We start from the raw sequence: 22801 nt of genomic DNA on the forward strand, positions 1-22801 counted from the left end.
TCTATGCTCCAACTCTGCAATCCCTTCTGCATGTTTACATTTAATATTATATTAGGAAGAGGACTTTGTCCTCACCCACAGTTCTCTCTGCACACTCTTATAAAACACTCCTGAATTGCAGATGTACAAACTCCCCTCACAATTAAGGAAACAGTAATTTTCTTAGAACTATATTTTGGCACAAATGGGAGAACAATAGTTGAGGAGCTTGCTCTGGTCTGTCAGGAAGGTCTGATGCATCTTAAAAGAAGAAACTCTTTGTCTGTACTGGAGTAAGACATTGGCTAGAAGCCAAGGATATTTCACTCCCATTACAGTGGTATTTGGCACAGAAACACTCAAAACAACGTCAATATGTGAGAACTACAGGAGTTTATGATGATTGAAAAAAGCTGAAGGGGCTTCAAGAACTTCCAAGGAAGTAACATGAAACAAAGAAACATTAAATTAAAAAGAAACATACATATGAAAAGGGAATAGAAAAAGACAGAGGACACAGAAAAGGGAATTAGAAGACAAGAGCCCAAAAGAAGTGAAATTCATCTCATGTAGTGTCAGATGCTTACCATGTCCATGTCCACATTGAGCTGTCTGCATTCCCTCCACAGCCAAGGCAGAGGTTGTCATAATCCCACCAAGGCAGCCTAGGGTTTCTTCCACCTGGTCAATACAGGAGCCCCTTTGGGTGAGATGAAATACACAAAAATTTCATTCACAAACAGTGGCCACCTCTCCACAGCTGAGAATGCATGACCTGTTCAGGGACCAGCACAGTATGCCATTACTCACTCTAATGCAAAATTAATTCTAAAATTCTTTCTTTCCATCCCAAGAACAGAGATGCAGATATCAGACTAAAATCAGCAAAATCATCACTGACTAAGAGCAAAATTTTCCTCGATTATTCTCTGAAAAAAAATTCAAATGATATCTGCTATTTTGGATAATTTCTCAGATGATGAAAGCATAATATGTTTTTAGGCATTTCAGGGTGGACTGAAGTGAAAAGAATTAAAATGAAAATGAATTAAAATCCACACACCTCATCTAAATAAACTATTCTAAATCACTCTGCTACTTTTCTTTCATATTTAGGGATATGTCTACATTGTACAATGCATCACTGTGCAAATATATTATCATTAGTTCAAACCTGTATGCCTATGCAGCATAGCACCACACACTGCCAAGATGCTGGAAGCAGGACAGATGAGCTATTGCTGCACTCTGCCTAGGGTATATCCTCAACAGATTTTATCAATCAACTCAAATGGAGAACTGTCTTAGAGCAGCTAACTTTCTTCAGGTTCTGTAGGAAATGGTTTAAATTAACTTGGGTCCATGAACTCATGAAGTATTGGGTATGGACCCTGACTCTCAACAAAAGAAAAAGGACTGTTATATCTTATTCTAACCATTTTTACTTCTTCATACTGTAATATGACCATCTTTCCATTGCTGGCTAGAAGTTGCTCTTGCTGCAGCATGTGAATAACCACTGCATTATTATTCTCCAGATTAGAGAAACACCTAATTATCGGTTATTAATCTAATAAAGAAGATTTACTGACAGATTGTTATTCCTCTGAGTGACCAAGAGAGTAATGGAGGACAGTGTCTGTAAAAAATTTGCTCAGTACAACGTGGCAGTCAGTACCAAGAATTTTCAACATTAAAAGCTGGGAGAAATTTAACACTTCAAGAATTCTGTCTCGAAAAAATCACCTTGTCTGAAACTGTATTATTATTGTCAATTACAACAAAATTGTTGATTTTTCTTTCCAGCTCCATAGAGCCAAACCAAAAAGATGAAAGTTGCTTTGGGATTTTTTGGAACTGAAACTTTCAATTTCAAACAGCTGTTTCAAACACATACTGTTCTGAAATAGTCTATTTTGTTCTAAATATAGGCAAAACTATGCATTAAGACATTACTTATTCAAAATACTTTTTAAAAAGTTCTCAAAAGCTATCTGATACTCACTTTCCATAACAATTTGAAAGCAAGATGAAATGTCAGCATTTCCCAAATACTGAAAATACTGGTTTCCAGTCCACTGAGTTTAGAACAGCTAACCAAAACCAGTTCTTTTCATGTAAAGATCAGGTCCTTTAAACAACAAGAATGATGACCTCCCCCTCATTGTAATTTAAAAAAAAAAACAGTTCAGGAAAATTACTATAAACAATTTTTAATAAGGTACAGAGAGCAGGCAAGACAGCCAGAACCAGCACACCAGATATCTTAGTCTCCTTTTATCTGTGTTGGCCGAAAGACCAAGGAATGGGTCCTCTTTCAAGTGCTGGCATAAACATAAACTTGCTCCTGTACTGGACTTGTACCACTTTATCACACAATAGATGTGATTAGAACAGAATTAACAAAAAAAAAAAAAATTCTGTTCCTTCTCCTGTTCAATGTGTTCCAAAAGCACCCAGGAAGATCCTGGTGGTCCCAAATAAATATTGTATTAGTAAAACTAAACTTTGCTCTCATATATAAGATTAGAAGGGATTGCCAGAGCAGTTGAGTCTTCCACAGTCACAGAAAAGTAAGTTATTGATAAGGCTCAGAAGAAAAAACACATTCTACAACTTCATTCTTCCTTGTAACATTTTTAGACACATTTTTTCCAGAAAAAAAACCAAACACACACAAAAAAAACCCAATCAAGAAAAACCATAACAAAATAAAAACAAACAAACAAAAAAACCCCAAACAACAGAAAAGCCAACAAAAACGTCTGCAATGAACCAACCAAGCAAAAAAACAAAAATACTGCCAAAGATAAATTAGAGATGATTGGCCCTTAATACATCATAAACTTCCCTTTCTGAATCCAACAAGGTAATAAAAACTTTCAGCCCACAATAAAATGAGATTAAGAGGATTTGGCAGGTTTTTTTCATAATCTACATTGAATCAGGTTGCCTGCTGTTACTGAGAAATAATTTCTGGAACATCCCATACAGCTAATTCTACTGTCTCATCACTAGACTGCCTGTAAGGAAAAGTTTGCTGACCAAGACCTTAAATTGCAATTGGGTTAAACTACTGCTGCCCTTGGGAGCTGGTCTGCCTGTTGTGAACTTAGACAGCTCTGGCAAAGGCACACAGAGGGTAAAACCACATATGTGCTTATTCCTGGTGCACATCATGAAGGGAGAGAGAGGAAAAGGAAGAAGGCTGCCAGTTCACCAGCCACTGCAGCTACCTGCTCCTCCCCATGTGCACTGGGTGAGAAGTGGGGCCAAATGCCAGCTCCATGCAGGCTTTAGGCACAAGACACAGGTCACTCCCCTAAGCTGGCTGCTCCTCAAATCCGAGGAGCCCCCCTACGAGATGGAAAATGCAAATGGAACTTATCAGCCTTGAAAAATTATGTGTGTATATATATAGCCTCACACACCCACACCCACACACACACATATATATATCTACACATATATATCCCTATAGATATCTAAATAAAGAAATGGGAAGAAGTTCCATGAAGATGCATTCCGAAATGCCACTGCAAAGAATCATTACCTAGTGCATTTGAACTGCTCATGCAGCAGCACTGAAAGAAAACCAACATCAAATTGAAAATAAAGGCAGCAGATTCATGTGAGAAGAGCTTTAGAAAATAATAAAAAAGATGCACAGACCAAATAGTTCCCTGCTTTTTGCATCAGTTTGATATTAACCTTCTTTAATTTGTGGTTATGAAGCTGTTTTCAGAAAATGTACAGAAATTCACCTTGCAGAATCTTCCTTTCCAACTGAAATTATTGGCTGTGAATACAAATCTTTCTTTCTCCAAGTTCCCATCATTTAACTCTAGTATATTGAAATAAAAAGCTACAATGCCACCTGATAAACTAGTGGGAATTAAGGATGTTTTTGGCAATTCCAGTTGTCAGTCAGAAAAAGGAGCAACACGGTTTACTCAAAGAATCCCTTCATCCAGAGCCAGGCTCTGACTATTGAGTGGGACTCTGAAATTAACACTAATACAGTGAATCTGGGAACTTAAAAATAATTAATTTTCTGTGCTTGTTAAAAGTACAAGGAGTCAGCTCCATCTGCAGAAAATTAAGGGCTTACTTACTGCATTTTCTTGGTTTTTCATGCAGGTTACCCCACTAGACTCTGAAGCAACAACAGGTTCACAGGCTTCCAAAAATCAAACTAAAGAGAAAAAAATTATTCAGTGACACAATAAGGAATATGGTGTTAAAGTTTTAAAAGCATTCAGGAGCATATTCTGATTCTGCTAAAACCAAAGGTGAAATTGCTGGCAGGTGAGACAGTAAAGTTGGATTTCCTCATGGCTGCTTAAAAAAAAAGTATTATCCCAGCACTTAAGCTGTTAAATAGGCCCCAAGGAAGTCATTATGGAATTCCAATTAGACAAAAAGTACTTTCCTATATAATCTTTACAAAGGTTTTCTCTGTACAATTACTTTTTCTCACAAGGAAAGATTTTTCTTCATGCCAAAACGTTTTTGCACATAAGCATTTTTAGAACTGAACTCTCAAGCCTAGGGCAGGAACGATTATATAACCAATTTTATATTAACAATTTGACTTTAATATGGAAAGAAAGTACCTACCATGCCATTAGAAATGGTCCAAAAATGTGAACTTTCTTCAGGGAAACAATTCTCCACGGCAAATATATTCTTTTTTCTCTTCAAAATTCTCTGTAAATCTGTCCTTGATTTTTTAAGTATTCAAAAATTGATTATGTTTTATGCTTTCATAAATGTTGACATTTCTACTGGGAAAAACCTCTTCAATTAAGATGGATTCTCATTTTTTCATATATATGGCATGTAACCACTATTTTGTTTGTAAAGTGTGGTCTCAATCTACAACAATTTATCTTTATTATCCAGAGATGCCTGAAAATACAAGACATCATCCATCTTGATTTTGAACTGGCAGACAATTTAACATGCACACACTGAGCTTCAGCAATCAAACAATACTTCATTACTACCAATTTTATAGTGGATCTTGCTACTTCTTTTAAATACCTTAATTTTGTTAATAGCTAAAGTTAACAGTCTGCTTGAATGTTGAGTTCAAAAAACCAAAAAAATTAATGATACATTTACTTAAATATGGTAACTGGTAGGCAAATATTTGACTTTCTGTAATTGACTGGCCACCTTACTCTTTGACTACATTAAGATTTGTAGATATGTGTATCCAAAAATGTCTCCTGGTCTTTGTCATCCAAAAGAAAAGGTTATGTTTCACACCCTTCTTTTAGTGCCACATATTCTTTCTTTCCTACACATCACATATTATTTCTTCTATTGTGGAAAGCAAGATTAAAAAGCACAAGCATACATGTAATGAGAGAGCTGATTTTTAGTCTATTAATACCACTTGATCTGTATAAGCAACTAAATTTACTTCTGTCTCACCTGTACCTCATTCAGATTGCTAGCACTTGAATGGCAATCCAAAGTGACACCTAGACAATCATTTAGCATCTTATGTTAAATAAAACACTTTGAGCTGGATATATTCCATAAGACAACATGAGACATCAAGAAATGTTCAGAAGATCTTCATTTTTCTGTGAAATAAATGGACATCAATAGCAATCTCTTCACAAAGAGGGTGGTTAAGCACAGAAAGGGGCTAAGAAGCAACTGGACTTAGTGCCATGGTCTAGTTGACAAGATGGTGATCAGGTAAATGTTGGACTCAAAGATCTCAGAGGTCTTTTCAAAAATAAAGGATTCTGTGAAAATTGCTACAACAAAACTCCAATTCCATTAATTCCTGGAAGAACCTCCAGAACTTTCAGGAAGATATGAGGAGGAAATTGGGCAGAAAATGTCTCTCTGCTCCCTGTTTGATCCCCTCAGACCATTACAGCCTTTCACATGTTCTCTGCAAATGTCAAGCATAATAGTACCTAATCTCACCCTGACCTCCAGCAGAATCAGTTTAACCTTGCAGTCAGCAATCTTAGAGGCAGACATTATGCATAAAATTGGCCAACTGGTCAACTACACAACTGGTAAAAACCAGTGGTTTTGCCAAACTGATAGAAGTATGATGCAATTTCACTTACCATATAACAAACTGAAATGCACACAAGAAAAAAGTTATTTTTGAAGACTACAAGGTTTCTATAACTAATTTGTAGCCACTGTTATGCAACCTTTCACAATAATCAGGGATCTGCAACAAGTCATTGCCTAGTCAGGGAGCATTGAGAACACCTGATCATTTTAAACAAGGCAGCCCACTGCCTAGTCAAATGTAGGTGGCATAGCAATACACCACCATCATCTCTGTTGCTTAAACAGAAAACAAACCCACTATGCTTCATAAGCATCAGGACTTTCGTAAATAAAACTGCCTTCAATTCAACAGGGAATAAGTTTCCCCTTGTTCTCCTTATTTTAACTGCTTTATGATGAATCTTGAAAAGTACTTCTCATTTTAGCCCAAGTATATATGAAGTGTCTGGCTAGCAAATGAGTTTGTATTTCACAGCCATAAAGACTCCTAAGAAATCACATTCTAAAAGCATTTGAAAAATAAGTGTGTGAGTGCAACATAATCCTCCTAAGAGTTTGAATCATTTGAAAGCTTTATCTTCATATGTAGTTGCAAGTCACATAGTAGGGCTAGAATTTAGGAAATGAATTGAAAATGTCCAAGAAACTGAAATTTTTTTAAAACATTACTGCATTTTCACCTGAGATTAATGACACAGAGCCCAAACAAGCAGCTGCTTGTTCCTGAACAGAAATGTCCTGAACAGGACATTCGCAGGAACAAAATGCCAAGCTGTCTTTTTTTCTTTCCCCAGATGCTGATCAGAACATCTAATTATCAGCTTGAAGCTGCTTAGAGATTATATTTCAATGACAAAAGAAGTTCTTCAGTTGTTTTCTGTATTCATTGCTCCAACAGTGATTTACAATTGCAGTAGAACATTAGTTCTTGCTCACAGGAACACCTCTGTGTTGTATCATAGCAACATTTTCTAAATAATACTGGAAAATACTAGTTTTCTAAAAGCAGAAATCTGCAAATAGCAGCTGTGTTTCTTGTTCATTATAAACCCTTCATGTATATAATTACATTATTTATCACAATTGATTCTACCTCTCCATAAATTTATACACTACATGTTAGTAGAAAGAACAAATTAGAAATGCAAAGAATCCATATGTTAGCTTTGCCATTTGCTTTATCTACAGTGCTGCAGATTCCCTTCTGGCTCCTAATTGATTTCATAATTTGCTTGGATGTACAAGAAATTGACTCCACAATGAGCTCCTGCAAATCTGTATTTCCATATAGTTTATCTGAATTGCTAAAAATGATGTTAAAGGTATGTGAGAAAACTCCTGCAGTGTAACAGGCAACACTGTTTAAAATGAATCAGCAGAGTAATGGCAAAAAACTTTTCATCTGTGATTAAATATTTTATTATAGTAAAAAAACCTGGATCTCATAATCTCACTGAGCAGGATCATACTTTTCTCTCGTGTGTTGTGGCTCACTCAGTAAATTTCAAATGCAACTCAACCATAAGACTGGCTTTTTAGCGGCTTTCCCATAATTTCCTTTTCTCTCTGAAGAAGAAGCAGAACTTTTTGGCAGTGGAGGCCAGATCTCTGGCACGATTTTGTTAGTGAGCAATCTGCTATCTCTCTCCAACATAAGGGACAGCACTGTAAAAGAAGTCTTGGGAGGTGCAAAGACAGCTACCAAAAAGAAGGCATGGGCCGAGATACTAAGGAAAGACCATACAATGTAACTTCAGATTTTTAGCACATTGAAGTTGTAACACAGTCCATTATTCTTTTCTTTTAAATTACCTCCACAACAACCCCATCTCTGTGGTCATTACAAAAGTTTAGCATTTTCTGCATGAGAAACCATTTCCTCCCATCTCTTCAGAATTTGATTCTCATTAATTTCCATTTCTGCTTACTTGTCATATTTAAATTGGGCCATCATTATAGATTAAGATGGAACAGACTCAGCAATTAGTGGTCCACAAAAAAACTGGCCTTTCCATATTTGTTTCAAAGGTTTTTTGATGAAACTCTTCTACGAATGCTCACTATGACAGTTTGATTTGTTTGTATTAGATATAAACTTGAATTTCCTCAGTATCAAAAGCCAGGTCCTCATCACAACTAAATTTCAGCAATGCTTCCTTTAGTAATAGACCAAACTAGGAATTCAGAATTGTGTTTCAGATTTGGCCTGTAAATCTCAGGCTATGTGTTCTACCTGTCCAGTCTGACCCTAAAATATGTGATTCTCAAACAGGAGTACCAAAGTGGACCTTGACATTTTTTCATGCATATTTTATGTGCCTCAGAGCAAAGTAAAATTTTACTTATTTAAAGGATTTATTTTACAGTGGACACAGTATATTTTGTTCTTCCTAACCACAGCTGCCCCCATTTCATTCACTGTTTTAAATCTTATCTTCTTGCTCATTCAAAATCCGAAGTTTTCACTACCATTGCATCACTATGTCTCTTGTATGGATACAGGAGAGAAGGTACCAAAACCAAAAAAGAATGCAGCAGTAGCTACCATTAAAATATATAACTATATATATTAATATCTATATATTATATTGATATAACTGGGTATCTCAAAATTATAATCATTATATGTTATCTAACTACAGATGTTTTTAGAGGTAGATCATTATCATTAGTACATTGTCAATGTTTGAGAAATTAGATCAAGAAAAGTTTCTTTGAGTATACAATTCCTTTTGATGAACTGAAAATTGCACAACAACCTTTCTTTTTATTTTACTGTATACAGTCTAATTCTCAGGATACTTCTCCTACAGTTGTTTAACAAAGTACATCCTATGAGGAGTGGCTGAGGGAGATGGGGTTGTTTAGACTGCAGAAAAGGAGGTTCAGGGGAGACATTATTACTCCACCTACTATTTACCATTTTCTATTAAGCTAACTCAGTCACAATCTACTCCTGTAAAAGTACACAAGAAGACAACCCATTTCTGAACTCAGGTATATTTCCTAATTGATTCAAATTCTTTGGAACAGATTCAAGAATATAAGCCTTCTGAAGGTATCCTATCCTAAATTTGCTGATTATAATAAACCAGGAGGAGTTTCTGTCTCCCCCCAAAGACAGAAAGGCCCTGAACACAGATGTACGAAAATTGAAGGGACAGACAATCACCAGCATAAGAATTTTAACGGGGCCAACTGCCAGATCCTGCACCTGGGACAGAGCAGCCCGGATGTGTGGTCAGACTGGGAAAGGAGAGGCTGGAGAGCAGCACAGCAGAAAGGTGAGGTTCCTGTCAGGACAAGGTGAGCATGAGCCAGCAGTGCCAGGAGGAACAAGCCTGTCCTGGGAGCATCAGGCACAGCATCACAGCCGGGCAAGGGAGGGGATTGTCCTGCTCTGCTCTGAGCTGGGGCAGCCTCACCTCCAGTGCTGGGGCAGCTCTGGGTGCCACAACACAAAGACACTGAGCTGTCAGAGAGTGTCCAAAGGAGCCGTGAGGGTGTGAAGGGTTTGGAGGGGAAGCCGTGTGAGGAGGGGCTGAGGGCACTTGGTCTGTTCAGCCTGGAGGAGACTGAGGGGAGACCTCACTGCAGTCACAGCTTCTTGTGAGGGAGCAGGAGGGGCAGGCACTGATCCCTGCTCTGTGGGGACAGGGACAGGACCTGGGAAATGGTCTGAAGTTGTGTCAGGAGAGGTTTAGGTGGGATTTTAGAAGAAGGTTCTCCTCCCAGAGGTTGGTTGGGCATTGGAACAGGCTCCTCAGGGAAGTGGTCACAGCACCAACACTGACAGAGCTCAAGATTTTGGACAGTGCTCTTGAGCACATGGTATGACTCTTGGAGCTGCTCAGTTCAGAACCATCAGTTGAATTATGATGATGGTTGTGGATTCTTTCCAATTCATGATAATATTTTATTCTATGATTGATAGACATATCCAGCCCCATAGGCACTGCAATATCCAGTCTGAGATGTACTAAAGATACCTTGATACCAAAATACACAACACAGAAAAAGGAATAACTTTTTAGCCATGGATTTTATAAAAAAATCATCCCAGTCATGGTTCCATAGGATGATTGAAGACAGCTGGGAGCATAGGCACACTGTGTATTTTGGTCACATGTAATAACCAAACAACATTGACAGACCTAAATTTTCTCTCTGTGAAGCTGACCATGCTGGGCAGTTGCCTTATCCAGACACTTAAAAAGGCAACGGAATTGTCACTTGTGGACAAAGGTATTTTAGTCAGGATCTGTTATGTGTAGAACCAGTAGAGCTGCATTGCAGTGGCCTTTCAGCTCTGTTTACTCATTTTGTCTAGGAAGGAGCTCTTGTTTATAGAAGATAAAGAGCTACAGAGCTTTGGTACACAAGCAGGAAGAGAAGCAATTCTCACACACCACAAAATACGTAAGGTCCTGAGTTGTCTTCTCAAGTGCAGAAGGGAAATACTCCCAAGAACAAGGCAGCAAAGCACTATCCTGGCACAAGACAGAGTGAGAGGCTGTTCTGTGTACAACAAAATTCATTTGGTTCAAAGCTCTGCTCATTTTCTCTGCATGAACATGAAGGGCTTTACAGTCCTCAAACCACTGCCAGCCAGTGTTCCTATAACCATAAAGGTTCCATTGTTCATAACTTACATACATCTAACCATAAACATATTTCAGGGTGCTGATATTGTATAAAAATACAATATATGCCCAAACAGTTAGATCATTAGAACAATAACCCAGCTGTATTTGAAACACTTAGTTACTTAAAAACTTCCCTGTGAATATTTCCAAATTGACCAGTTTGATACCCACCACACAGTGAACATCAAAATATTAACTGTGGTAAAACACAGCTCAGTAACTGCCTGAAACACAGGAGTTTCCTCTTACAGCTTTAAAGCTGTAATATTGTTAAAAGTCTAAAATTCAGGAAGATATAGGAGAGTTCAGTTTCAGAAAAACAAAAAGAGCAAACTGCTATTAACTAGAATTAAGGCATTTACCTTCATTTATTCCCTTTTTATGTCTTTTGAAAAAAAAAAATTACACCCACTGGTTTTCTGCAAATAACAGCTTTTCCAGTTATTTAGTATAATAAAAATCTGCTCTCAGCTTTCTGCCTTAAAAACTCCAGTTATCTTCATCTATATATGCTTACACCTGTTCAGAAATCACTATGTCTGAGTAGAGTGCTGTGGCTTGAAGGGAGAATAACATTTAGCCAAAGACACAAAAAGGAAAATCACTTTCATAAGGTTACCTGCATCTAACTTTTTTGACATGAGATGCATACTGGAATGGAATTTGACCACTTTTCTTCACTAAAAACCACCTGGGGCACAGAGAGCTTCCTCAAGAATAAGAAGAATAGCTTCATGGCTTGCAGCAAATAGTGACTACATGTCCAGGAAATAAAATCACATTGCCTAAATTACCTTATCAATGGCTTCAATTGCAGTTGCCAAGAACAGCTCAGAAAATGTTAGACCAGTGCAAAGTCTAACAATTACTGAAATTGCTGCAATTACCACGTTTTTCATCATGAGACCCTAAATCTCCCGGTAAACAGCGCCCAGCCCAGGAGGACAAAGCCACTACAAGAAATCTTAATAGAATACTTTAACTTTGTGCATAGGCTCTGGCTGCCTCCAATAAAAGGTGTAAGTGAAGACATCTCAAAGTTGTCATTTATCTTTTAGTAAACAGCTCTCCTGCACTCATTACCAATACTTCTGACTGCAAATGTAAGGTGCAAAGAGGAAACAACAGAAAAATAAAAACACATACAGTTTTAAAAACAGTGCAGTGTTTAAATACATCTTATTGGATAAATTTTCAAAGCAATGAACAAGTTGGAAGAACCCAGTGCTTCTTGAAAGCTTTTTCCATCTCCAGTCCTTAAGGAATCCTGCAGCAAGAAATTCTCAGAGCAGATATCTTTGCCAAGCAGAGCTAACAGCAACGTCGTGTCTAGCCACAAGCATTCAAGATTACAGCTCTCCTAAGTACTAGTGACTATTTAACCTAAATCTAGTAGCATTCAGGCAGATTTCAGCCACATCCACAAGGTTAAACACACACATGTTCTGGTACCAAAGTATGTGAGGAAATAGAAAGTTTAAATGTAAATCACAAGTGGGTTTATGGAGCTACCCTGGACAAAGACCAGCTGTTATCCACACACAAGCCCCAAGGCACATTTACCTAACAGACTAACATTTTCAAAATCTCACTGTCAAGACACAGCACCATTTGTCTACTGCCCAAATCTTTCCTCCAGAACATATCTTCCTCTCCTACTCTGTTCTCTGCAATCCCCACTTAAAACCAATTCCTTGTGAATATCTCTCCCCAAAGGGATCCTACTCTTATCTCATTATCTCTTACAACAAAACATAAAAAATTCTCAGTTGATTCCTGGACTATTTCTTAAGCAGTAATTAAATCCATCTGATTGAATAAACTGAACAAATTAGAATGCTTTGTTTGAACATCCTGCACTGCAGCCAACTGCTGTGATGAAGAGGGGAAATATTCTTTCCTCTTCAAACTTCGGTAGAAACCTCTATCCCTGAGTGTCAGTACAGCTGTCATTCAGTGGTGATGGGATAACCCATCAAAGTGTTTTGAATAGAAGTTAAATAAAAATGCTTCAGACATTTCTCTCAGAAATGGTGATCTAGTTCTGCTACCTATATTATGGCTACTGACATTTTTTTCCTTTCAATACTGAAATTTCCCTTGTACAAATATCTCTGTGACAGAAAAATTGTTGCCAACTTCAGAGTCAGGCAGAAAGCCTAATAAAAAATATCTCTATTAAATCAGAGAATTATAAGCAACTATTCATAGGAATCAATTGTTGCTGATACACTACACAAAATTTAGTTATCCAGTGGATTTCAAGATGAGTGTCCAACTTATTCATAGGTGATCACAACATGTAGAAAGAAAATTAAAACAGGGAGACCCAAGAGAGCTGCCGTGTTAATTCTCATTTCCTATTTTGCCAAGAGGGAGTGCTCTAATTTCTCTTGCACTTGATTGATGAAACTATAAAAAATGCTATAGAAAACTCTAGAAACACTTGACTTCAGAAAAAGAAGTGGTTTTGTTGTTTGGGTTTATTGCATTTTTTTTGCTGGGTGGGCTTTTTTAATAGTTCTTTTAAGTTTTAGCATGTCATTTTACCCTGGTTTGCAGAGTGTTATTTCCTTCCTGCTCAGATTGTTATTGTTCACATTGCAGAACCCATCAGGAGCTCTGGCCAGCACTAAAGTGGTATTGCTGCCTTGCAATCTGGTGTTGAAGAGCAAGTACAAGACAATAAAAAGTACAATGCTGCTCCAGAGATTTTACTTTGCTCCAAGTAAATTGCTCCAAGTTATAAATGGGATATAATATAGTAAGAATATGATACAGCAATTGTATTATCCCCACTTTGTCTGTGGCAACCACAGGCATGCTCCTTTCCTCCTTTCCTTCCTCCCTGTGGTCCATCCCCTAGGCCCACCTGGAGAGATGGAGTAATCAGCAGTTTGCCTTCTACAGGAATTGGAGCTAGGAGACAATAACTAGCCAGGTCAAAAAACAAGACTGCAGCATAGCTAAGAATCAGACTCATATCACCTCTGCCACAGTACTTTTGAGCCATTAGCAATTATCAAGTTTTCATAAATGAATGGATGCAAGTTTTCTGAAACACAACTGTTAATTCAGGAATGAGCATTTACAACAACAGAGGGTTAAAAACGCAAATTTTGAATGAGTATTTTAAAGAAATACACTGAAAAAAAAATGAGATGCTATTCAATCTAGTTGTACTTCCCAATTTCTACATTGTGCTATTACATCTTCAGAAAATGCAGGTGGAAGAATATGCAGAAGAATATTTGGAATGCACAAAACCACCCAACTACCCCTCTACGCTTCATTTAGAAAAGGAGATTTCCTTTGTCATTTACACTGAAAATAATCTCCACAAGAGGATCTTACTAGGATGACCAGGAGCTAGATGAAGGAAAACTGGCGTGTTTATAGTGTAACATCCACTCCTTGGGGTTATCACATCAACCTTTTAGATAACTGCAGAAAGCAAACTGGAACAAGCTGGCTTTGAACACACTGCATTGTGGCTAATTGGCAGCCCACTAGTGAACTTATCTTTATCCCTGGGAATAATGATAATAATACTTGATACTTAAGGTAGGAATACAATTATCATCATTACTTTGATTCCTAAAGCTTAATAAATTCTGACCTTCAGAAAAAGAACGTTTTTTCTCTGGTAGATAATATATTCATTTACAATTTTCTCATAGTTCTAAGTGACAAGTATCTTCATTTCCTGGCCTTTGCTCTCCTTTAATAAGCATCTTCCAATTGCTGAAATCCTAACTGGCCATTTTGATATTATCTGGAGAACAGACACAAATCCAGGACTGCTTGAAAAGTCTCTATCTTTAAAAACCTGATTACCCTAAAGTTTGAATTACCCCTCAGAGTTTCAGCTGCACATGGCTAACAGACATCTACTCTCATGATGAGTGCAAATATCCAGTCATGCAGGCATGAATGAATGAACTTACCTACCCAGTTCTTTCATCTACATGCTCCAAGTTAATATTTGCAAAGCAGCTTAATAAAGCATCTCAAATATGGAAGGGGAATAAAGGCAAATAATGAAGCCAAAACTTTTTTATTCCTAGATATTTGGTTTTAAAAGCAGCAATATATTTTGTTGGGACTGAGAAATCTAAAGTTTGCTTCGGAAACAAGGACAGACAGACAATTTGTTAGGAAGTGAAATTGTCCTTTTGCATTCTTTGTCTTCCGAAGTCATAAATACCAATAAACTATATATTCTTAAAATTGCTTCTGAATTTTTTCTGTCAGAAATTGCTGACATTTTGACCTTTACCTGAAATTTCTTCTGGCAGAACAGAGAGAAGATGAAACTGCATAGCCATTCCAACTGCAACAGCACGAGTGCTCCTGACATCAATTAAAAAATGATAATACTAAAGTGTGTGCATCCTAGCAGGGTGCCACCAGAGACAGAGACAAGGAAGTATTTATGAACATGAATATCTCATGAACACCAGGTCTACTTAGTGCTCACATCCTTTTTTTACTCAAAGTGGAAAAGCAAAACTGAAAGTAGAAAAACGTAACATCTCTTAAACTCACCATTTATGCAGGTGGAAAACTACATGTGCATAATTTATTTTTAAATTGTTGTGATCAGAGTTCCAAATACAGCAACAAATACTGCACAAGTAAATCTTAACATTAAGTTCCTGAAATACCAGTTCAGAAATATGAAGTTTCTCCATTAAACCCTTGGTTTCATAATCAGGATCCTCATACCAGGACACTTTGATGACCCAGTGTCTTATTATCCTATGTGTGAAAAAGAATTAAATGCATCTTCAGCCAAGACTTATATTTGTCATGGGCACATTAAAATAAATGAAACCTACACAGTTTGTATGAGGTCATCCAAAAGATCTTTGAATTAGGCAAAGCTGGTGGAAGAAGGGCACACAGATTCACTTTTGTATTGCTATTTCTGTTGTCAGCTGGCACAAAGAGGCAGAAGTTTCGCAAACAAGAATTTTGCCAGAAAATTTAGCCAAGTACAACTCAGTGAGCGTTTTCCAGACTCAGTGTTCTGTGATAAGTTGAAAGGATCACAGTGTTCTTTATAGTCATATTAGATTAACTAATTTGCCATACTCCCAGCTGATGTGCCAGGTTTTATGCTAAACTTAAACACCTGTGAAGAGGAAGCTCCAATATAGCTCATGTGTTGGTTTGGCATTCAAACTGCTCCTTATTCCAAAGTCAGAGAAATCACACAAAGGTGAACTAAAGTCAAAGTGCATGAAAACCCTCTTTGTTTAAGCATGATTTTACAAAGCACACATATTTTAGCTAATAACCTCCTAAAAGCCTCTTTTGGTGTTAATTCTGTAATGTTGTAATGTAACCACATCTAGAACTGATATTCAATCTTAAATTCCTTCAGAGCAAGCCAATCAGTTTCCTTCTACCAAGCTCTTAACTGATAGTCAGAATAGCTGCTTACTGTTAACTTTAGTAGAGAATTGCTTGTGCTTGAAAAATTTTTCTCTTCCATATTATCTCCTCTAGTTTAAACTACTCTTCTTCATTGTCTTTCATAAAATTATCTGTTTTGTTTCTTGTCTGTTCTTCTAATCCTTCTCTAATCTATCTCCTTCTTATGAGTGGTGTCAAAAAGCCATACAACTACGGCTGAAGCTTCTCAGTTACTAAGCCCTAGAATTCTCATTCAGATTTTAAATACTACATCTGTTAGGACTACCCAAATCATCTCTTTTTTCTCCCCAGCTGCATGACATCAGTTTGTCTTCATGTACAGTCTACTGTGAAAGTCTGATCCTTTCCTCCACTGTAACTTGATATTACCAATCTATATACTCACGTGCACCACTGACCAGCAATTGCAAAAATACCATTGTAAATTATCCATTGATTGACTGACATTCTTTTTGCAGCCAGTCCACAAGAGTTAGTTTTCCCCTTTTTCCTTATTACTACAATACAATTTCCAAGTCGAAAGAAATAAAAAACAGCCAATTTATCCCTAGCAATGAATAAACACAGCAAGGGAATACAACAAGGCAATGCAAGGTCAGAAAGGCAAAGTCATAGCTCATTTTATATAGTGCTGGCAATAGCCCTGCTTGGAACAGAAAGTCCAGGTTGGAAGTCCCTGCCTATATGAGACACCTTTATGGGTCTTCTAAATAATTATTAAAGGTAATTAGCTTTTTGGAGAATGGTATCTAACTGTAGGTAATTTTTAACTACAGATTCACCACTTCTTGGGAGGAATGAAGTCATCTGCCATTTTAGCTAGCATGTATGAGATGCACTGATAAACATTGTTCACAAATTCCCTACATTTATTGTAAGGGCATGCCTCAGGGCCTGGCACTGGGATCAGTGCTATTCAACATCTCTGTCAGCTGTGTGGACAGCAGAGCCCTCAGCAATGTTTCCAACAGCACTGAGCTGTGTGGTGCTGTCAGCACACTGCAGAGACAGGATGGCATCCAGAGGGACCTTTGCAACTTGAGAGGCAGCTCTGTGCAAACCTCATGTAGTTCAACAGCTTTAAGTGCAAGGTCCTTCACCAGGACTGGGATGATCCCACACAAAAGGAATGGATCAAGAGCAGCCCTGGGTAGAAGAATTTTGTAGTATTGGTGGGCAGGAAGCTCAACATGAGCCAGTAAAATGCACAAGTAGCCCAGAAATCCAACCACATCCTGGGCTGTATCAAAAGCAGCATGGCAAGCAAGGAAAGGGAGGAGATTCTGCCCTTCTTCTTGGCCCTTGTGAGACCCACCTGGAGTGCTGCATCCAGCTCTGTGGCTTCTAATATAGGAAGGATGTAGACTTCTTAGAATGACTCCAGAGATGATCAGAGGGCTAGAACATCCCTCCTATGAAAACAGCCTGAGGGATTGGGGTTGTTCAACCTGGAGAAGAGAAGGCTCCAGGAAGACCTTATAGCACCTTGCAGTACTTGGAGGAGGCTACAGGAGAGCTAGAGAGAGAATTTTCCTAGGGCATGCAGTGACAGGACAAGAGGAATGGCTTTAAACTGAAAGAGGGTGGGCTTAGGTTAGATCTTATGAAGAAATTCTTAGCTGGTAAAGCACTGGAACAGGTTGTTCAGGGGAATTGTGGCTACCTTATTCATGGAAGTATTCAAGGTCAAATTGAATGGGGCCCTGAGCAACCTAAACCTTTGGTTTAGTCCAAAGTGTTCTTGTCCATTTCTGGAGGGCTGGAACTGGATGATTTTTAAAGTCCCTTCCAACTCAAACCACTCTTTGATTGTCTGATTCTATTGAGAACCCCAAATAGTACAGGATCTCCACCCCATGCACAGCATGCTCTCCCTAAAATAGTTCCCCTTAATTTCAATCATTCAAGCTATTATAGGATTTTCTGATAGGGAATTATATTAATCATCTTATATTCACCCTTCCCATGGTCAAGCAGGAAGGATGTTCACATGAGAACTTCTTGCTGCACTGCTGGATACAGACAGGGGCACACAAGTGCTGTATTCACTAGTACAAGTGGCAGCTGTCTGCAGGGCTCTCCATTTCAGTGAGCTGGCTGCATCCACCCTGAAGCCAGGGAAGTTGTGGAAGTCAGCACAGCCCTGAAGGCCCAGCTGTGCATTTGGCACAGTGCACTACTCAGGGTAACTCCTACATGGATCACCCCCTCCTGTATGCAATGGTCTGCTGGGCAGGCTTTGGCTAGTATGCAGCTCAGGTACTACAGGGTGCAATGATGGCAAAAGCATTATTTTGTTTCCTGTGGGTCTCAAAAGAAAGGTTTTGTAATGCTGACCTTATAAGCCTGTAAAATTGCCTTCATTTCTTCTCAGTAACATCTAAAAAAATCCTGACGCCTTTCCTAAACATTCTGCTACACTCTGCAGAGAGAAAAATGACTTGGGGTTTTATGATGCATATCATAAACATTATATAACACAAAAAAAGGAACAAGAAATGCTATTTGACCAACCTGCAACTAGATCTGAAATTAAACTATTGATAATTAATTTCCCTGAAGTAATTAAAACATGGTGCACCTTATTCACAATGGGAATTTGAAGGTTAAACCATCCTGCCTGCCTCTCCCAGCACCCACATCCAGCCCATCATTACAGTGTGCTTTGCCCTGGGCAGGAAAGCACTCTCTCCCATCTCCAATGCCAGGCCAGACCACAGAGCAGCCTGGGTGCACACATAGTACAAACCCAGAACTTCCACTCAATGTGCACACTCAAAGGGCTCAGACTCCTTTCTAGGTGCTTGAAGGTTTCCAATGCTTCATCCCTTCTTATGCCATGCCACTCACTATGCAGCATTTTCCCTAGGAAATCACTTAGATAGAGGCCTCCTCTATTTAAGAAAGTGAAGAGACCTCTAGTATGTGCTTCACCTGTTTGGCTAGATTTCATCTTTTTGACAAATATTGGTTGATTAAAAATGTCCACAAGTTAAAACACATTATGTGTGCTCTAGCCAATAAAGCCCTTGTGGGAAGGCAGTTACATCAGATGTAACTTCAGCTTTGGTGCCATAGGAACATCCTCCAAATTAAAATCCTGCTGATTTTGAGCAGGCTGGTTCCACCTGCTCTTGACACATTCTTATGCAAGACACACAATGGGGAAGGTGAAGTAGTTGCCTTATACTTCTGTGCTAGAACACCTCCCTAGCAACCAGGATTACAAAATCTGCAGAGTGAGAGAATGTAACCCTCAGTCAGCCCAATGAAGGGAGAAGACTGACATAGCAGTAAATTAATTAATATAGGAGTTCTTAAAAGATGGGCAATTAATTTATACTCAATTCAAGCCACATCTTAAAAATTTTACAATATAAGTAACTTTAAGATCTGCCACAAAAGCTAAACTTAACTAATATTTTATCACACCTTTTCTTCCCTGTCTGATATTGAGGACTTTACCCCATGATTAGTGTCAAACGACAGCTGTGTTCAAAGAAAACCAGTTAGGTTCCTGTGCTATATCATCAACATAATACCTCACTTTTGAGTATAAGGCCCTGAACATTTTCTGTCATTTGATTCTGGGGTCAACAAAATCTGATGGTTTTTTTTATTTTGTTTTTTTCTTGTTTGGGGTTTTTGGGTTTTTTTTGTGTTTGAGGATGTTATTTAAAAGTATTCCAACCACATTCAGGCTTTCCTTTTTAGTAATACTCTGCCAAGAACTCCATTTGTGGGCCATAAAAATTAAAGGGCTTTCAATTATTGTACTTACGAGGCAAATGAAACATTTAATGTGTGATATAATTTAACGCTGATTTCTCATTTAACACTTTCATGTTACAGCTTTTAGTATGAGTTTTCTCATTTTGTTATGTCCTGTTCAGTATACAAAATAATAAAATACTTTATTCAGTGTCTTAAATTTTTCATTAAGTCTCTGTTTTTCTCTTTTACAGATATACACCTAAGTGAAGTATCCTACCAAAATGCCCTTAAAATCCCTGAGCCAGAATTATTATTTTAATTGGTTTCACAAATAAGCCTAGTGTAATTACAAATTAAGCTATGAACTAAATCTCAAAGCCCTTAAGTGCTGGGTTGTTCAAAAACAGCTACATTTTCCATCATCCTTTCATCTGCTACAGAATGTAGATTTCAAAATCCAGACAAACTCCTACAATTCTTGACTTCAAACAAGTCAGAGCAGCCCTCAAATCAATATTAATCAGCAACTCTCAAATCAAAAGGTGGAGTTCAAAATTCCTTTAACTTCAGCAGGAGTTTTGAGAGCATAGTGGTTGCAGTACAGGTACTTCACTGCACACTAGTATTCAGTATACTCTTCATGTCTGAAATAACACAAAGCAACAACCAGGTCCAGAACATCTGATAGGTTCTATGTCTCATATGCAAACATCCAACTCAGCAGCACAGGTGCACAGGTAGAAAACAAACACAGCATTACACATTTCTGCATTGCCAATTTAATGGCTACCACATAAAAGCATACTTAATATTTACACCCTAAATGGTTTCTTTTCCTAAATAATTTAGTATTCCAAGTGTAAATAGTTAATTAGACAGAAACATGCATTTACAACAGAATGTGATGAATTTCTAAGCAGATAAATGCTGACATGGTCCCCAAAGCCTCGTTCCCCTCTCCCAGATTGCTCTACCCAGGGAGAAGTACAAATTCCCAAACTGCAGCAGTAACAAGTGAGTCCCATTTGCAGAAACACAATTTACAAAAGAGAGGCTCATCATGTTATGGTGGAGTAGTCAAAGAATGTTCACAAAAACGTTCACGGACTCAAATACTTTAAGTGTAACGTCACAAGTGTTCCATATAGTATGAATACATTGAGCCTGACCCTCATCTTGGAAAACTTTAGCATCTCTAAACCAGTGGAGCTATTCCCTGTTTACATCAGATGATTAGAGATTAGAACCAATTATGGTGTAATGTAAGAATGTATTTTTTCAACTTGACACACATGCATTATCAATCAGACAAGCCTAACTTGTTCAATGACTGATTGACACGTGCAGGTAACCCTGCTTTGTACTCACAGACCAGCCTGTGCCACAATGTCAGCTCCAGGGATATAATCGTGGCACATAGTTCTCAAATCACCTTCACTTTGCCTTCTGGTCCTCCCAGCTGTCCCTGCTGTGTCCAGGCTACAGTTCACAAGTTTTTTAAACTTACAAACACATTACATGTGCTCTCACATCTTAATTTACAGAAGTCTTAAATAATCAATTTTCAATTTATCTGGGTTTTCTCTACCCTTCTGTGCTCCAAAAGCTCTGACAAACTGGAAAGAGAACATAAAATAGTTGCATGACTGTATTTTACTTTTGCACTAAATCTCTCCCTGATTCAGTAATTCTGTGAAAGTAACAGTGTCATGCTGGAAAGAGATTCCCTTCTACAATGAAAACTAGATGTAAAAATTGAGATTCTAGTTGGAAAATTAGAAGATTAGAAATCTAGATAATTAGAAGCTTAGAAATTTTCTTCCTGCTTTATAATGGAGTTTTACAGCATATTTCCAGGTATACTAGACATTCATTAGCTAGCTTATCCCTTCCTATAGACTTCCAATTTTCTAAAGCTGTCTTTCTTTGAGGTTTGAATTAAAGAAGAACCAAGCAATCCAGCCTTCAGCTGAAGGGACTATTTAATTGCTGTTCATTTACACTGTGTTACATAATGTTAAGCACCCTAAAAATAGTATTGGGTGTCTCAGCCACTGAAGTCTCAACTGCCTCTGTGCCTCAGTTTTATAAAATGGGGATGACAATATTCCCTCAACTTATAGGAATTTTGATAAAATTTACTGGTTTTCAGGATTCATTCAAATACTCTAAAGATCTGCATTAGCATTCTTTAAACCACCATTTGAATATTATGCAATAATTACCTATACATCCTGAAAATAAATACAGAAATAACTGAATAGCTGCTCATGAGGCATGCCCTGCCCATTCTGTTCACCTGCTAAAGAGCTCAGGAAATAAAGGAAAACAGAACAAGAGGTTAGATTAAGATTAGATGCTCTGCCTTAGCACAAGACCATCAGAAGAAAATTTTAAAAAACTATAAACTCCGTAAAGATAACTTTGATCCAGCTACATTTTGAGGACCAGACTTTGCAATATCAAAAAATGTTCTTTTCATGCAGTAAGAAATAACAAAAAATAGCACCAAGAGGTAAAAAAACAACCAATAACACTATGCAGTCTTGTCAGTGGGATCATATTTCTCAATGAGATTTATTTCATATGCAGTAGAAGCCAACACACTCCTCTGTTCATACAAGAATTAGTATTTTTGATGATGATAAATTTTGATAACAACTTCTTCATCTAAGTTCATGTTTATCATATCCAGCCTTCATAGCAGATCATACATGCCTCTGCAGTTCACATATTTTATTCAACAAACCTAACAAACGCAGGTTGCACTCACCTTGAGGAAAGATAGGGCCAAATGCCAACACTGTTGCATGATAAGGAAAGATAAAAAGTACATTTCATTTTCTCTCAACATGTTTTTCTCTGGGCACTTGATCTTTCCTTGTGATAAATACTGATAACACCCTACATTCTATTGTGTAATTATACCAGTGTTGTCCTCATTAATTAAGCCTGAGCACAGGGTT

The sequence above is a fragment of the Oenanthe melanoleuca genome, chromosome Z (assembly GCF_029582105.1).
Source record: "Oenanthe melanoleuca isolate GR-GAL-2019-014 chromosome Z, OMel1.0, whole genome shotgun sequence".
Lineage (NCBI taxonomy): Eukaryota > Metazoa > Chordata > Aves > Passeriformes > Muscicapidae > Oenanthe > Oenanthe melanoleuca.